We start from the raw sequence: 17706 nt of genomic DNA, 5'->3' as shown, positions 1-17706 counted from the left end.
AGACACTCATCTCTCAAACACCATATTTGGCAGAGCAGTGAAACATACATTCATGGGCACAAATGGCTCTAAGAATGACTGGAATGGGATGGTCCTAGAAGAGGTGCCAATCATGAAGACCTGGTTTTATATTACCTACAAGAAAGATCCGGTCTTGTACATTTACCACCTCCTGGATGACTACCTGGAAGGCAACCTCCACATCATGCCAGGCTCTAAGGTAGAGTGTAGTGGCGTGAGTACCGGCACAAAATAAAGGCAATGCAGATATCAAAGAATATTTACCAGTTTATTGTTAAACTTACTGAACCAAAGTTCCAGCATAGCACAGGTAGCGAGGAACAAAAGGGGCGAGCCGCCTCTCTGCACACCCTTTATTGGTAGGGATTCGCCTGAGGCAAACCCCGCCCTCTAAAGGGAGCCGATTTAACCCCTTTATCTCCCCCTTTTGTCTAAATAAGACACAACTAAACCAAATATAACTATAACAATAATAAAAAATGATAAATTTAACAAACAATATTGAGAGCAAAAGTTTTGCTAAAGAGTAACTACAATTAAATAATCTTCAACTCCATCAAAGATCTGAGAAGGGAGTAAATATTACTTAACAAAAAAGAGATATCCAAAATGTGCAACAAATGACAGAGACAACTGACTGCCTGGGCAATCACCCAAAATCTCGTTTGCAATGTTGAGTCAACCAACTTTGGCTAAGGCCTAACATAACTGACATACCATTCTCAAATGCAAGGAACTTTCTTAGGATTATCATACCCTGTCTTGGCAAGATAAGACAATCCTGTTTATATCTTAGTCAGTAGTTGAGGTATGGGTTTTTCTTAACCCAAAGGCCAGTTCTGCCAGGAAGACAAGCTCCCAGTGGAGTGTCTTTGGTGCTCAACGTTCTCTCGGGAGTAGAGTGGTGTTGCCAGGAGTAAATTGTGTCTCGATGGCACAGAATTCTAGGTTAGATTAAACGCCATTTTCTACAGCTCTTCAAAGAGGCTGAAGATTATACTATCTATACTGAAAATAATCTCTATGTATCTAAAAAATCTGATTAACCTAAAAATAATATGACAAACATGTAATTCTCAATACCTATCTAATTTGAAAACTAAGGGAATAAACAATTGTGCAATGTATGAAGACAATGATCTTCACCTGTAAACAATGTCATTACTTATCAAATGTAAACAATGTTATTACATAAATAGTACCAGAGGTAGAAATGTACATTGTGATATGATAGATGTATCCATACAATATAAGCATACTCTTATACCAAAATAGAGGTAGGAACACTCACATTCAATATTCAATATATCAATATACAAGAAACAGTACCAACATAATTTTATAAAAACAGTAAGTCACAAATACCAATCATCCCATCAACCCAGTTAATCCCCCTCTTTTTTTTATATATATCCCTAATTCCATACAATATGTCCCCATCCCCTCACCCCTAAACCAACCAGTAAAAGATGTCCCTAACCCTGTGGGCAAACTCTGTTGGGAGAGGGGACGTCGTCCTCTTAGATTGCTTTTAGCTGACATGGGGGCGACGTTCTTCTTAGGGGCCCCTGTGAAAGCAAACGATGGTAAAATTCCCAAATTAACCTTTGACTTAAGAAGACTATAACTAGTCTCTGTGTGTTTTGAGAAGGTCCGGCCAGAGCATTGTCAAAAATGTGCATCATATGAAATTGTCTCTTGCAATTGGTACCAAAAAACAGATCCAAAATTAGTGCTTAAAAAAAAAAATTCATGACGTCATAAAAACCAGATTGAGTTGATGTTGTGGGGCCCCATCTTCATCCTGGAAACTTCAAAAATTACTGTAGGAAAATATGTTGCTTGTTATGGGAAATTTAAACATTAACAACAAGGACTTATACTGACATATAAAGAAAGACACAGATGTGAGGGAAGGCAAAGAAAGTTTATCAAGTATAAAATTATTCTTATTTTGTCCCATTTCATGGCTCCTGACCTGAGACAGAAACTTTGAAATATCTCTTATCAATAGGCTTGGAATTGAAGAAGGACTGAGCCATAGTCCAACTCCAAAACCAGCTCTACACATTTATAAAGAAGTGTTGAATAAAACATATAAATATACATAAATATATATAAAACCAATACTTACGATACGTATAGAATTTTATTGTTGATGTTTAATGGGTCGTATCTATTTTCCATCCATCAGTAATTAAATATTCAGGGTCTCTCAAATTCTTTGGAGATGAATATTTTCCTGTGGAGATAAGAAAAGAACCCTGCCCCCATCCTACTAGTAATCCTTACCATCTGTATGTCGGTCATCCTTGTGAATGAATTGTTATTTATCTTTTCCAAGGATCTCCCAAATGGTGCACTCAAAAAAACTATTGAAATAAGTTGTGGTCACGTTCTCAGACATTATTTAGAAAAGAAAAAGTTCTCTTACCTGTAATAACTGGTTCCTGCCAGTGGTGGCGAAAGAGCACAGTTGAATCCACGTGTCCTAAATCTGAAATAAAAGGACTCAAAAACAAAATTGAAACAGACACCAGGCTGATAAGTATTTTTTGCCGGGGCTCTCAGGCCGCTGTCACGTGACCTGAGCGCTGGCGTCAGTGGGAGGGGGAGCTGACACAGGCAGCGCGCGCGCTGGCGGACGGGCACGGGAAATCTGGCCGGGGCGGCTCGAAACAGAGGCTTAGGCGCTGTTAAAAAGGCTCTGTCTATATCAAACCCACTGTTTGGTACTCTAGCAAGCAGCAGGGAAAATTGAGTCGCTCAGAATCTCAGCCATTTCAGAAGTGCGCCCAGAGAGACCGCTGCAGCGGCTCGGGGTGCAAGAGACTCCAATTCGGGGCCGGTTCTCGGCAAAGCCCCATGGGGGAGGCGCCAGATGTATCGGCACAAAATAAAGGCAATGCAGATATCAAAGAATATTTACCAGTTTATTGTTAAACTTACTGAACCAAAGTTCCAGCATAGCACAGGTAGCGAGGAACAAAAGGGGCGAGCCGCCTCTCCGCGCACCATTTATTGGCAGGGATTCGCCTGTGGCAAACCCCGCCCTCTAAAGGGAGCTGATTTAACCCCTTTAGGCGTGGTCCCAGATGAGGTGCAGACCATAACGACCTGTTTCTACATTGTCAACGAGAATGATCCGGTCCTGTACCTTTACCACCATCATGATGATTCCATTGAAGGCAACCTCCACATCACGCCTGAATGTCCTCCAGGAGAGGTGATTTTTGAATTAGGCAGGGATTCCTTGGAGGGCAAAAGAGTGCAGTACAACAAAAAAGATGGAACCCAAGAGATAGGAAAAATTATTTGCCAAGTTCCCAACAAACCTTCTGTGTATTTCATCAAGTTTGATAATGACTTCCATATCTATGTCTATGATTTGGTGAAGATCTGTTAAAGTGAAATTCTCAAATTTTGAGGGGCAGACTTAATTCTCTCTTTGGGAATGTGTTTTTTCAGAGATACCTCAGGTCTTCTATGAATCCTGGTATCTTTTCCAATGGATTATTCTTTCTCAAAGAATAAAAATTTGTTAACATGTTGTGTTATTTGGTCAATGATGGATTGTGTTTGGTGGATGGGGCATCACAGAAATACATGCCTCAAAACAAAGCAGGATTTATGGTCTTTTCCCCTTGGAGAGTAAAGAACTGGGCATGCGTGGTGTGGTAAAGGACAAGATGGCTGCCAAGGAAGCAGTGGAGAGGGGACAAAAAGTTGTATGATCTCGGGGCGGTATGAAGCTTGAGGGAAAACCATGTCAAATGGAAAGATGTGACCGCTATCAGCGTGAGGTATTGGGACTTAAGAGGATAAAGAGTAGATTAATCAGGAAGGGACACAAATGTATACTCAAAATCAGAGAAAATTAGGTTTCATTTGATGAATGGTTTAATTCGTACTGGCTGTAAGTCAAAGGATGTTTGATCTCCACTAGAGCATGTTGCTTAGTGAAAGTGTCTCCGCTCAGTTGCTCTTCTCCAGTAAGTTGGACATCAAGCTACCTACTTAGTTTTGCCAGAATTCTGTCTGCCACCTACTTTGTCATGCCTGGATTCGGTATGGCTTGAACTCTCATAGGTCTTATCCATGCCATCCAACCCTTGTCAGTTCATTTAAATAATTGCCCTGCCATATCTGGAAAACAGTGTTCCCTTTCATTGATCATGTTCTGTAGTACTTGGGCTATAAAACTCATGAACACACTCACCCACACACAGGATAAACATGTACATATGATGCCCACTAGTGTATGACATGCACACATATGATGAATGCACCGAACTCCATAATATCAGTAAAGTAGGGAATCCATGATGCTAGGTGGAGTCTGGCAAAGACCCCACACACCCATCAAACCGCCAAATACCAGTATGGTACTGATGTCTGACTCCCATCCTGGAAGGAACCTGCCATCCTGTAACTGGGCTATTTTTGGTTCCTTCATCTTCACAAATAGTTAAAATGTTAGAGTTGTCAAACTGGGAGTTAGGGTCCAGCATGTAGATCAGCTGTCCCAGGTCAGGTGATTTGGCTACAATTTGGGTGAGAAATTGTACCAGGGAATTCTGGTACACCCTCTCCTCTTCTTCTCCCTGTCCTCATCATCATTCTTGTGGGTGGGCCTGGAGCACAAAGAAGGTAAAATGGAATAAGCCTCCTCCTTAGTGGAAAACCTTGTCAATCCTTAATTTGACCTGACTCTCTGAGAAAATGCAGCACATTTTTTCCTACTAGGTCTCCTCATTCATTGGTTCACTCATTTTTCCAATGAATGATTGAATTCATCCATTCTTCCTTGTCTCTCTCTCTTCTTTCTTCCCTTCTTCCATTTCCCCCTTGATTGTAGAAATTTGAGCAGCAGGGCTGCATCCCCATGGGGCCGCCTTGTAAGGTTATGCTCCGAAATAACAACACAAAACTATTCATTTAAACACTGCCTGCCCCATTATTTTCAGCCTCTTAACCCACGTCTAATAATGTATGTTGCAGCACGAGGTGCGCTTAGAAGGAAAGATTTAGCATGTCTGACCTGGTGGCTGGCTGTATCGCCATCTGCCTCAGAGTGCAGAGCTACCATTTCTGCCCATGGGAGAGGTGCATGGCATCTCTAAGCTCAATTCCTATTCCTCCCAGCATTCTCTTATGTTTATTCCACCCACCTATGTTCTAACCTTTCAGGCCAAACAGTTTCTTTATTTAATTAACCAATGACCTATACTCCATCATTACTCCTATTTCTGTTTAAACAAGAACGGAATCTTTAACTTTAACATAGCAAAATTACATATAACAAAACAGTTATCAAGCAAGAATTACAGTTACAATATTTATATCTATTTTATCTTTTATCATAACAATGGAAAACTATAACTATCTATCTATTCTTCAACTCCATCAGAGACTCCAGAATAATACAGTATTACCTAAGCAAACAAAAAGTAAGCCATTTTCAAACTCTAGAAATGACAGAGACATCTCGCTGCCTGGACAGTCACCCAAAGTTCCTCTGTACCGTTGGTGTTTCCATCCTCAGCCTACAGGCCCATAGTTTCCAGCAGACATTTCCATGAAGCAGGAAATTTCAAAGGCAGTCACTATCTGCTTGTCTTGAAGAATGTTTTGCTGACCCTTTCCTGAATCAGGAACACGAAAAGATCATCTCACCTTTAGGCAAGTTCAGTAGTCCTCTCTCTGAGTGTTTTCTGTGTACAGTTTATGCAACAATCCAGGCAAGAGCAGTTTCTTCCCCAAAAGGCTATCAAACTTCATAAGGATCCTCTTTGATGCCCATCTTCTTCCTGAAGTAGATATGTGCTGCCAAGAGTAGAGTGTCTCACTGTCATGAAAAACCCTATGGTACTAAAACATTAAATACCCTATTTTGTAGTCTAGAGAGATATGAATAATGCCTATCTAACTGAAATATATATATATCTATGTAGCTAGAAAATCTAACTAACATGACTACAAACTTGACTATTATTAATGATTATCCATTAATAACCAATATACATTATATTTTTAAATGAACTACACAATCACAATACCTTAATTAAGATCAAAAATGCATTTACATATAAAACAATTGACCTAAAATCTCTATCAGTAAAGCAAAATCTATACTAATGCAAATATTCATATCTATATCACATCCCACTTTAAATGTAAAAGAACGTTTATAAGCCATATTTGGGAAAGTGGGTACAGTTTTTTCTCTCCAAAATGCTTCCTGCTGAATGGTGGCATCATTATTGATTTATCTCAGTTGGCAGTTGAGCGAAGCAATTTTTTAAAGGTGTTCACAGCAACCTTTAAGTAGGGCGTGGTCCATCCTACCATATTAGGATAGAGGCATCCACAGACTATCACCCTCTGTGAAAACAAAATAGAAACTCCTTTCCAAAGCATCATGTCCTTAGATCCAAATTTCAAAGTCAAGGCATTTTCAAAATATCTATGTTGGATTATTTCAGCAGCTTTTATAAAGAAACATCATTTAGCAGCTATTGCTACTGCCTCAAAATTCAAATGATTCAAAAAGAGCATAATAGCATACAATATCAAAATTCGCTGTGAATTTTCCATCTTTGTGCGCTTCAATTTAACCTCTATTTTGTTTACTTTTCCTTTTTATTTTTTGCCTTTTGAGACAGGTTCTCTGTATCTTTGACCTGGAATAACTCTGTATACCTGTCTGTCCTTGAAGTCTCAGAGATCTGCCTCTCTCTGCCTTTCAGGCATTGGGATTAAAGGTGTATGCTACTACACATTGAACTCACAAAGATCTGTTTGTCTCTGCCTTCAAGGCACTGGGATTAAAGGCGTGTGCTACCTCACCCTGAAGGTACAGAGGTCAATCTCCCTCTGCCTCCCATGTGTTGGGTTTACAGGTGTGTACTACCACACCCAACAACTCTCTTCCTTTTTTTAACTTTAAGAACTTCAAATTTTAGCCTGCACATATTTTTAACACACGGTAAATCATTTAAAAATTTTCTTTGTCTTTGAGTCTCTCTTTACTCTATTTCTCTCTCTGTTTTTCTGACCACATGAGTCTTTCATTTACCAAGCAATCTCAGTAGGAATAAAGCCGTGGCTTTGCTGGCCAGATGTAGCCCATTTCTTAGCTTTCTGCCATTCCAACCTTGTGGCTGAGGTACCGAACAGAGCCGCATTCAGTGCCACAAGTCTACAGTGTTTCAAGGTCCTTGCCATCAAAGAGGCTGCAACAGACAACACTCAAGACCTCTTTCTGTAGCTGGCCCTCCTTCCTCAAACAGTCAGAGTTTGCCCATGCAGGATGGCTCAGAAAGCCAGCATTTTAAAACAACACAGTTTTTTTTCCTGCTACTGCTGAAAACATACAAGCATTCAGTTGGTTTTTATCAACACCATTTAAATATTTTGTGGCAGGACCTCTTAAGGGCTGCAGGGTTTTGCAGCTGAAGCTGAGTCAGCAAGCCTCTTTTAGATGAGAGCCCTTGCTTTCTTCTAGCAAGCAGAGCAGACCGAGAAATCGCTGCTACCAAGAAAACATGCTTTACTCTTTTTCAAGCTTTCTCAGGCTTTCAGTGGATTCAGTTGTCCACCATGCTGCAAGACATTCTGTAGTTATTTGAGCAGCGAGGCTGTATCCCCAGCATCACGGCCGCATGAAGGTTATGCCTGAAATAAATACACAAAAACTGTATTCTTTTAAACACTGCTGGCCCATTAGATTCAGCATTTTAACCCAATTCTAATAATCAGTGTAGTATAACGAGGTGCACTTACCAGGAAAAATTCAGCATGTCTGACATGGTGGCTGGCTGCATCGACATCTGCCTCAGAGAGCAGAGCTATGGCATCTGCCTGGGAGAGGGGAGCACGGCTTCTCTGAGCTCACTACCTCTTCCTCCCGGCATTCTATTTTGTTTACTCCACCTACCTATGTTCTAACCTATCAGCTGAAGCGGATTCTTTCTTTAATTAATCAATAAACTTCTTCTGTCACTTTATCCTTTCAACAGCTTGCCCATATAAATCTCCCATGTGTCTTCTGTTGTATAATCTTTCATTTGTAAAGAACTTGCACTCTCAGGGGAGGATTTTTCTGACATCTCTGTGGATGGAGATCATATGAGGAAGATCAGATGAGCAACCATGACAACTCTAATGCTGTAGAGTTAGGTGGACCAGAGATTGATGGCTGACATTCCTGTGCTATGCATCAGATGCCCCTGAACTCTGGCCCTGTTGACAGACAGGCAGACATCAAGTTGGTCACACATACTTAACTCATCCGGGTTCACAGATACTGTAAATGGAGTTTTAATTCTTCTCCTAAACTAATAAAAAAACCAAGATTAGGAGAAGAGAAGAGCCTGAAGTAAGGCCTCAAAATGGGTCATTTTGCAAAGGAAAGGTTACCTGCCTCCATGTATGCTGTCTCCCTTTCTTAGTCAAATCCATCCTTCCAGTGTCTAGCTAACAGCTAACCATAGGATTGAACCCAACTGCCTTTGATTTCTGAAATAAGTGCTATCCCCTTAAGGTCTCATAACAGCACAGGAAGGTTTGTAAGACTGTCCCAGCAACAATTTAAAGCAATTCTAGTACACCAAAGATGCAGCAAATTTGGTTAATTGGTAATATAGATCGTTCTGATGGGACAAAATAATTTAGAATTAAAAAAAAACAGATTGGTGTACTCACGATGAATTTATGTGACATGGCACACACAGGCTTCTGGTTCTGAATACTTCATGCTCGGTGGGTTTTGGAGATTGTCGTGACCCTGAACCTAGCTGGAGGCTTTGGGGCCTTGAAAGGACAAGACTTAATATTTCAGGACATCCTTGTACTTGGTGCCCACTGTTTACTGATTTCCTCACAGAGAATGAGCAGCCATCGACTCCTGCTGCCATGCCTTCCCCACATGAACAGAGAGAAGACCCTATACACACAGGTCGCTTGTATCACATGTGAAGGCATAAGTCACAAAAAAACTCCCACAGCAGTTTAGAATTGTGATTAATAGAATGATTAGTTCTTGAAAGGGGAAAAACTTAGAGATCACAATCCCTTACAAAAGCCCTCTGCAGGATCAGAAAAGGAGCCTAGTAGCGGGAAGGGAAGCTCAAGCAAGAGATCAAGCTGAAGGTAGAAGTTGCTTTTTAAAAGAGAGAGAGAGACCACCACTCAATGGGCTGGTATCTCAGTGGCTATTCAGGAAACATCACAGAGAAAGGATCTGCTTCATGCATGAGAGGCACCGATGATTTCTCTTTAAGAAAAAAACCCATCAAAACTCCCAATAACATCATCAGCATTCAACAACATGTCTATGATTTCTTTGCCTTGCCTTTGATTGTGCAGTAAATGATGCTGATAGTTAATCTGTGCAATTAATGCAAATTTCCTTGTAACTGACTAGACAGAATTGACAGGTTATCTTAAACACAGCAGGGAGTCACTCTACGATGGAACTGGGGCATCATCCCCTGTGTGACAGAGACATAATTAAGATCTTTCCTTTGTCTATGAATCTCATTATGTTCAACATGATATGTTGTCATACAGATTTCTTAGGGTTTTGTCCCACTGGTGGTTTCCTTGGTATGCTTACATAATTTTTGCCAGATCCAATCAGTTTTGCCATGCACTCTCAGCTCCACGTCATTGTGTTCCCCTTATGTTCCAGTCCAGGCATTTTAGACCTCTTGTAACTGTTGTAAGAGTATCTCATGTTCCACCTAAATGATTTAGGGTTTTATTTAGGCTCTGTTTTATCTTCCATCACTGAGTTCATTGACTTTCCTTGGGCGTAATTCCTGGGACACTGAGCCTAACTCCTGGGGGATTCCTCCAGTTATTTCTCCTTTCTTAGATAGTTTACACTCTCACTATTACTGTGAGAGTGTTTCTGTAGCAAATATTCTTCTCAAGATGAGAAGAAACTTCAATGTTACAATCCATTTGTTATTGTGATTTAAATACACACACACAAACACACACAAGTTAATGCACATACACTGATGATATCTCAATTTATGGGGCCATTCTGGGGATGTCAAGATCGATATCTCTCGAGTGGTTCTCAGAAGGCCATAGGGTGACCCTCTCTAGGTACTTAAGCAGGGAGGAGAAGTTGACCGCACTGTGACATGTCCCTAGGAACTATGTGTGCCTTGTCCCATAGTCAGACTGATGACTGACTATCTTGAAAACCACCATGGAACTTTTGTTTGGCAAATGATGGAGATCAAGTCAGGGTCAAAATCAGAAAACTAGATGGAGCTTCCAAGCTCCAGTGGAAGAGCAGATGGATGGAGAAAAAGAGCAAGGATGTCAGGAATATAAGGGCTTGGTCCACACTATGAGACACTGTGCCTGAACTAAGGGGATTTCAACTAATCCAGTGACCTGGGAATGAAAGAACATGGGATCAAACTGGAAGCTCTGAATGTGGCTGACAATTGGGGCAGACGGAGAAGCCAAAGATAATGGCACTTGCAATTGTCTGCATATCATACACTGGCTTTTTGTGATCACATTTTTTGTGGATGCATACCTTGCTAAATCTGGATGGATGAAGGGTGGGCTTGGACTTCCCACAGCTCAAAGTACCCTGCCCTCTATTTGGACTGGTGTTTGAGTGGAGAGGTTTATTTGCGGAGCAAGAAGAATGTGGGAGGAGGAAGAGAAGTGGAAAGTTTGGTAATTATTATTATGAAGTAATGGAAAAATCAATAGAAAATAACCAATGAGGACATTGGAGCTAGGAAAAAAAAACATTCATGTGAGTTGTTGACTCAGACCAAAAATTATTTTACAGAAAAAAAAAAAACACATAAAGGGGTTGAGTTACTTGGAAAATATGACTCAAGTAATTGGGAAGAAGATTGGGGTTTTTATTTTGGGTCTTCATGGGGCTGTATGAGCAGCATTTTAGGACCTGTATGCTGGATATTTCTGGGGGTTAGTAGGTAAGAAACCTGGCTAGGAGGAGTTTTATGACATAAGTAGAGCCTTGATGATGTCACAAAGCTCTGGTTGGGGGTGGCAACTCTGTTCCACATGAAGCACTGGTCTTCTGTGAAGGTGGGCTTACTATCTTCATGGTGGCTGAGGAGGTCAGTTCAGCTCTTGGGCTCCACAACTGTTCAACCGAATTTCCAGAAGTTGGAATCTAGAGAGCCAAGATATTTTCTTTTGGTAAATATGTTTAGGAAGCAACTAGGACCTCTGTAGTCAAAGAAAGGTTTCTTTCAAATCTGCTCTGGGTCCAAAATTTATGTCGTTAACAGCTCCTATATTTGATAGCTGGGGGACGGTTAATGTCAGGTATTCTCCCCACTCTATCTTTGCTAAAATTGTCCAATTCCTCAGTCCACTTAAATGGCAAAGATCCTCTTTGTCCATTTGTGTTTTAAAAGATAATTATTTTTAATAGATGCTGTTGCACAGATTAATGTTTCTTTCTTTTGGCAGTTTGACTCACAGTACTCACTTCTCTAATGAAGATACAGAATATCTTTATGTAATCAACCTGGATCTGGATCAGGAGACACAATAGAGAGAGCCAGTGGACTGGAGTGCCATGACCTTGGGCAGGTGGTTATTGATCAGCCAACTAACCAGTAGCTTGAGTGGTAAGGAGAGGAGTGGCTGTTCTTTGAATTCTTTGCCATCTGTTCAGATATTTCTTTCTCACTTTAGGTATAGGCATAGCTTCCTCTCTCATTGATATAGTAAGTCAGGAAGTAGGTTTCTCAGTAGAGGTCAATTGCATTTTGCAGCAGGAATATGTCTCTGATACACATATACTGAGCTGTAGACAAGAGTTTGATAATTTTCCTATTAATTTCTTAAGAAAATATTACATTTAGGTATGCAAATCTATTCAGCCCTGCCTTTTTCACCTGCTCCAAAGTTATTCCTAAAAAGAGCCTTGACCTCACATCCTCACCTTCTTATCCTTGCAGGCACTTATGGTGGAGGAAACCACTTTGTGTCTGATTTAACCTGAAGAGTTCTTCCTATGCAGAGATTGGCAGCTATGAAGCCCAAGCACAGAAACAGAGCCAAGAGACAGTGGAACAGGAGTGCTGTGGCCTATCTCAGAAAGTCTCCCGCCATGATGAAGATGCCTCTTTGTATGAGTGGCATGCCACATCTCCAGAAGAAGAATGGGCCATCGCTCCAGAAGCAAAAACTTAGTAAGCCTTTTGAGGCCCTGGAGAATATTGTTGGCCGCAGAATTTCTCATGGCTGGAAGGAAGCCAATGAACCAGTCACCCATTGGAAAGCCATCATTCTAGATCAACTGCCAACATATCCCTCTCTCTATTTGTTGAAATATGATGGGATTGATTGTGTCTATGGCTTGGAGCTTCATAGTGGTGAAAGGATTTTAAACCTGAAGATCCTGCCTAATAATGTGCCATTTCCTCAGGTGACAGACACTCATCTCTCAAACACCATAGTTGGCAGAGCAGTGAAACATACATTCATGGGCACAAATGGCTCTAAGAATGACTGGAATGGGATGGTCCTAGAAGAGGTGCCAATCATGAAGACCTGGTTTTATATTACCTACAAGAAAGATCCGGTCTTGTACATTTACCACCTCCTGGATGACTACCTGGAAGGCAACCTCCACATCATGCCAGACTCTAAGGTAGAGTGGAGTGGCGTGAGTACCGGCACAAAATAAAGGCAATGCAGATATCAAAGAATATTTACCAGTTTATTGTTAAACTTACTGAACCAAAGTTCCAGCATAGCACAGGTAGCGAGGAACAAAAGGGGCGAGCAGCCTCTCTGCACACCCTTTATTGGCAGGGATTCGCCTGAGGCAAACCCCGCCCTCTAAAGGGAGCTGATTTAACCCCTTTATCTCCCCCTTTTGTCTAAATAAGACACAACTAAACCAAATATAACTATAACAATAATAAAAAATGATAAATTTAACAAACAATATTGAGAGCAAAAGTTTTGCTAAAGAGTAACTACAATTAAATAATCTTCAACTCCATCAAAGATCTGAGAAGGGAGTAAATATTACTTAACAAAAAAGAGATATCCAAAATGTGCAACAAATGACAGAGACAACTGACTGCCTGGGCAATCACCCAAAATCTCGTTTGCAATGTTGAGTCAACCAACTTTGGCTAAGGCCTAACATAACTGACATACCATTCTCAAATGCAAGGAACTTTCTTAGGATTATCATACCCTGTCTTGGCAAGATAAGACAATCCTGTTTATATCTTAGTCAGTAGTTGAGGTATGGGTTTTTCTTAACCCAAAGGCCAGTTCTGCCAGGAAGACAAGCTCCCAGTGGAGTGTCTTTGGTGCTCAACGTTCTCTCGGGAGTAGAGTGGTGTTGCCAGGAGTAAATTGTGTCTCGATGGCACAGAATTCTAGGTTAGATTAAACGCCATTTTCTACAGCTCTTCAAAGAGGCTGAAGATTATACTATCTATACTGAAAATAATCTCTATGTATCTAAAAAATCTGATTAACCTAAAAATAATATGACAAACATGTAATTCTCAATACCTATCTAATTTGAAAACTAAGGGAATAAACAATTGTGCAATGTATGAAGACAATGATCTTCACCTGTAAACAATGTCATTACTTATCAAATGTAAACAATGTTATTACATAAATAGTACCAGAGGTAGAAATGTACATTGTGATATGATAGATGTATCCATACAATATAAGCATACTCTTATACCAAAATAGAGGTAGGAACACTCACATTCAATATTCAATATATCAATATACAAGAAACAGTACCAACATAATTTTATAAAAACAGTAAGTCACAAATACCAATCATCCCATCAACCCAGTTAATCCCCCACTTTTTTTTATATATATCCCTAATTCCATACAATATGTCCCCATCCCCTCACCCCTAAACCAACCAGTAAAAGATGTCCCTAACCCTGTGGGCAAACTCTGTTGGGAGAGGGGACGTCGTCCTCTTAGATTGCTTTTAGCTGACATGGGGGCGACGTTCTTCTTAGGGGCCCCTGTGAAAGCAAACGATGGTAAAATTCCCAAATTAACCTTTGACTTAAGAAGACTATAACTAGTCTCTGTGTGTTTTGAGAAGGTCCGGCCAGAGCATTGTCAAAAATGTGCATCATATGAAATTGTCTCTTGCAATTGGTACCAAAAAACAGATCCAAAATTAGTGCTTAAAAAAAAAAATTCATGACGTCATAAAAACCAGATTGAGTTGATGTTGTGGGGCCCCATCTTCATCCTGGAAACTTCAAAAATTACTGTAGGAAAATATGTTGCTTGTTATGGGAAATTTAAACATTAACAACAAGGACTTATACTGACATATAAAGAAAGACACAGATGTGAGGGAAGGCAAAGAAAGTTTATCAAGTATAAAATTATTCTTATTTTGTCCCATTTCATGGCTCCTGACCTGAGACAGAAACTTTGAAATATCTCTTATCAATAGGCTTGGAATTGAAGAAGGACTGAGCCATAGTCCAACTCCAAAACCAGCTCTACACATTTATAAAGAAGTGTTGAATAAAACATATAAATATACATAAATATATATAAAACCAATACTTACGATACGTATAGAATTTTATTGTTGATGTTTAATGGGTCGTATCTATTTTCCATCCATCAGTAATTAAATATTCAGGGTCTCTCAAATTCTTTGGAGATGAATATTTTCCTGTGGAGATAAGAAAAGAACCCTGCCCCCATCCTACTAGTAATCCTTACCATCTGTATGTCGGTCATCCTTGTGAATGAATTGTTATTTATCTTTTCCAAGGATCTCCCAAATGGTGCACTCAAAAAAACTATTGAAATAAGTTGTGGTCACGTTCTCAGACATTATTTAGAAAAGAAAAAGTTCTCTTACCTGTAATAACTGGTTCCTGCCAGTGGTGGCGAAAGAGCACAGTTGAATCCACGTGTCCTAAATCTGAAATAAAAGGACTCAAAAACAAAATTGAAACAGACACCAGGCTGATAAGTATTTTTTGCCGGGGCTCTCAGGCCTCTGTCACGTGACCTGAGCGCTGGCGTCAGTGGGAGGGGGAGCTGACACAGGCAGCGCGCGCGCTGGCGGGCGGGCACGGGAAATCTGGCCGGGGCGGCTCGAAACAGAGGCTTAGGCGCTGTTAAAAAGGCTCTGTCTATATCAAACCCACTGTTTGGTACTCTAGCAAGCAGCAGGGAAAATTGAGTCGCTCAGAATCTCAGCCATTTCAGAAGTGCGCCCAGAGAGACCGCTGCAGCGGCTCGGGGTGCAAGAGACTCCAATTCGGGGCCGGTTCTCGGCAAAGCCCCACGGGGGAGGCGCCAGATGTATCGGCACAAAATAAAGGCAATGCAGATATCAAAGAATATTTACCAGTTTATTGTTAAACTTACTGAACCAAAGTTCCAGCATAGCACAGGTAGCGAGGAACAAAAGGGGCGAGCCGCCTCTCCGCGCACCATTTATTGGCAGGGATTCGCCTGTGGCAAACCCCGCCCTCTAAAGGGAGCTGATTTAACCCCTTTAGGCGTGGTCCCAGATGAGGTGCAGACCATAACGACCTGTTTCTACATTGTCAACGAGAATGATCCGGTCCTGTACCTTTACCACCATCATGATGATTCCATTGAAGGCAACCTCCACATCACGCCTGAATGTCCTCCAGGAGAGGTGATTTTTGAATTAGGCAGGGATTCCTTGGAGGGCAAAAGAGTGCAGTACAACAAAAAAGATGGAACCCAAGAGATAGGAAAAATTATTTGCCAAGTTCCCAACAAACCTTCTGTGTATTTCATCAAGTTTGATAATGACTTCCATATCTATGTCTATGATTTGGTGAAGATCTGTTAAAGTGAAATTCTCAAATTTTGAGGGGCAGACTTAATTCTCTCTTTGGGAATGTGTTTTTTCAGAGATACCTCAGGTCTTCTATGAATCCTGGTATCTTTTCCAATGGATTATTCTTTCTCAAAGAATAAAAATTTGTTAACATGTTGTGTTATTTGGTCAATGATGGATTGTGTTTGGTGGATGGGGCATCACAGAAATACATGCCTCAAAACAAAGCAGGATTTATGGTCTTTTCCCCTTGGAGAGTAAAGGACTGGGCATGCGTGGTGTGGTAAAGGACAAGATGGCTGCCAAGGAAGCAGTGGAGAGGGGACAAAAAGTTGTATGATCTCGGGGCGGTATGAAGCTTGAGGGAAAACCATGTCAAATGGAAAGATGTGACCGCTATCAGCGTGAGGTATTGGGACTTAAGAGGATAAAGAGTAGATTAATCAGGAAGGGACACAAATGTATACTCAAAATCAGAGAAAATTAGGTTTCATTTGATGAATGGTTTAATTCGTACTGGCTGTAAGTCAAAGGATGTTTGATCTCCACTAGAGCATGTTGCTTAGTGAAAGTGTCTCCGCTCAGTTGCTCTTCTCCAGTAAGTTGGACATCAAGCTACCTACTTAGTTTTGCCAGAATTCTGTCTGCCACCTACTTTGTCATGCCTGGATTCGGTATGGCTTGAACTCTCATAGGTCTTATCCATGCCATCCAACCCTTGTCAGTTCATTTAAATAATTGCCCTGCCATATCTGGAAAACAGTGTTCCCTTTCATTGATCATGTTCTGTAGTACTTGGGCTATAAAACTCATGAACACACTCACCCACACACAGGATAAACATGTACATATGATGCCCACTAGTGTATGACATGCACACATATGATGAATGCACCGAACTCCATAATATCAGTAAAGTAGGGAATCCATGATGCTAGGTGGAGTCTGGCAAAGACCCCACACACCCATCAAACCGCCAAATACCAGTATGGTACTGATGTCTGACTCCCATCCTGGAAGGAACCTGCCATCCTGTAACTGGGCTATTTTTGGTTCCTTCATCTTCACAAACATGATTAAAATGTTAGAGTTGTCAAACTGGGAGTTAGGGTCCAGCATGTAGATCAGCTGTCCCAGGTCAGGTGATTTGGCTACAATTTGGGTGAGAAATTGTACCAGGGAATTCTGGTACACTCTCTCCTCTTCTTCTCCCTGTCCTCATCATCACTCTTGTGGGTGGGACTGGAGCACAAAAAAGGTAAAATGAAATAAGCCTCCTCCTTAGTGGAAAACCTTGTCAATCCTTAATTTGACCTGACTCTCTGAGGGAATGCAGCACATTTTTTCCTACTAGGTCTCCTCATTCATTGGTTCACTCATTTTTCCAAGGAATGATTGAATTCATCCATTCTTCCATGTCTCTCTCTCTTCTTTCTTCCCTTCTTCCATTTCCCCCTTGATTGTAGAAATTTGAGCAGCAGGGCTGCATCCCCATGGGGCCGCCTTGTAAGGTTATGCTCCGAAACAACAACACAAAACTATTCATTTCAACACTGCCTGCCCCATTATTATCAGCCTTTTAACCCATGTCTTATAATGTATGTTGCAGCACGAGGTGCGCTTAGAAGGAAAGATTTAGCATGTTTGACCTGGTGGCTGGCTGTATTGCCATCTGCCTCAGAGTGCAGAGCTACCATTTCTGCCCATGGGAGAGGTGCATGGCATCTCTAACCTCAATTCCTATTCCTCCCAGCATTCTCTAATGTTTATTCCACCCACCTATGTTCTAACCTTTCAGGCCAAACAGTTTCTTTATT

The sequence above is a fragment of the Microtus pennsylvanicus genome, chromosome Y, assembly GCF_037038515.1.
Source record: "Microtus pennsylvanicus isolate mMicPen1 chromosome Y, mMicPen1.hap1, whole genome shotgun sequence".
NCBI classification, from domain to species: domain Eukaryota; kingdom Metazoa; phylum Chordata; class Mammalia; order Rodentia; family Cricetidae; genus Microtus; species Microtus pennsylvanicus.
This window is presented reverse-complemented; position numbering follows the sequence as displayed.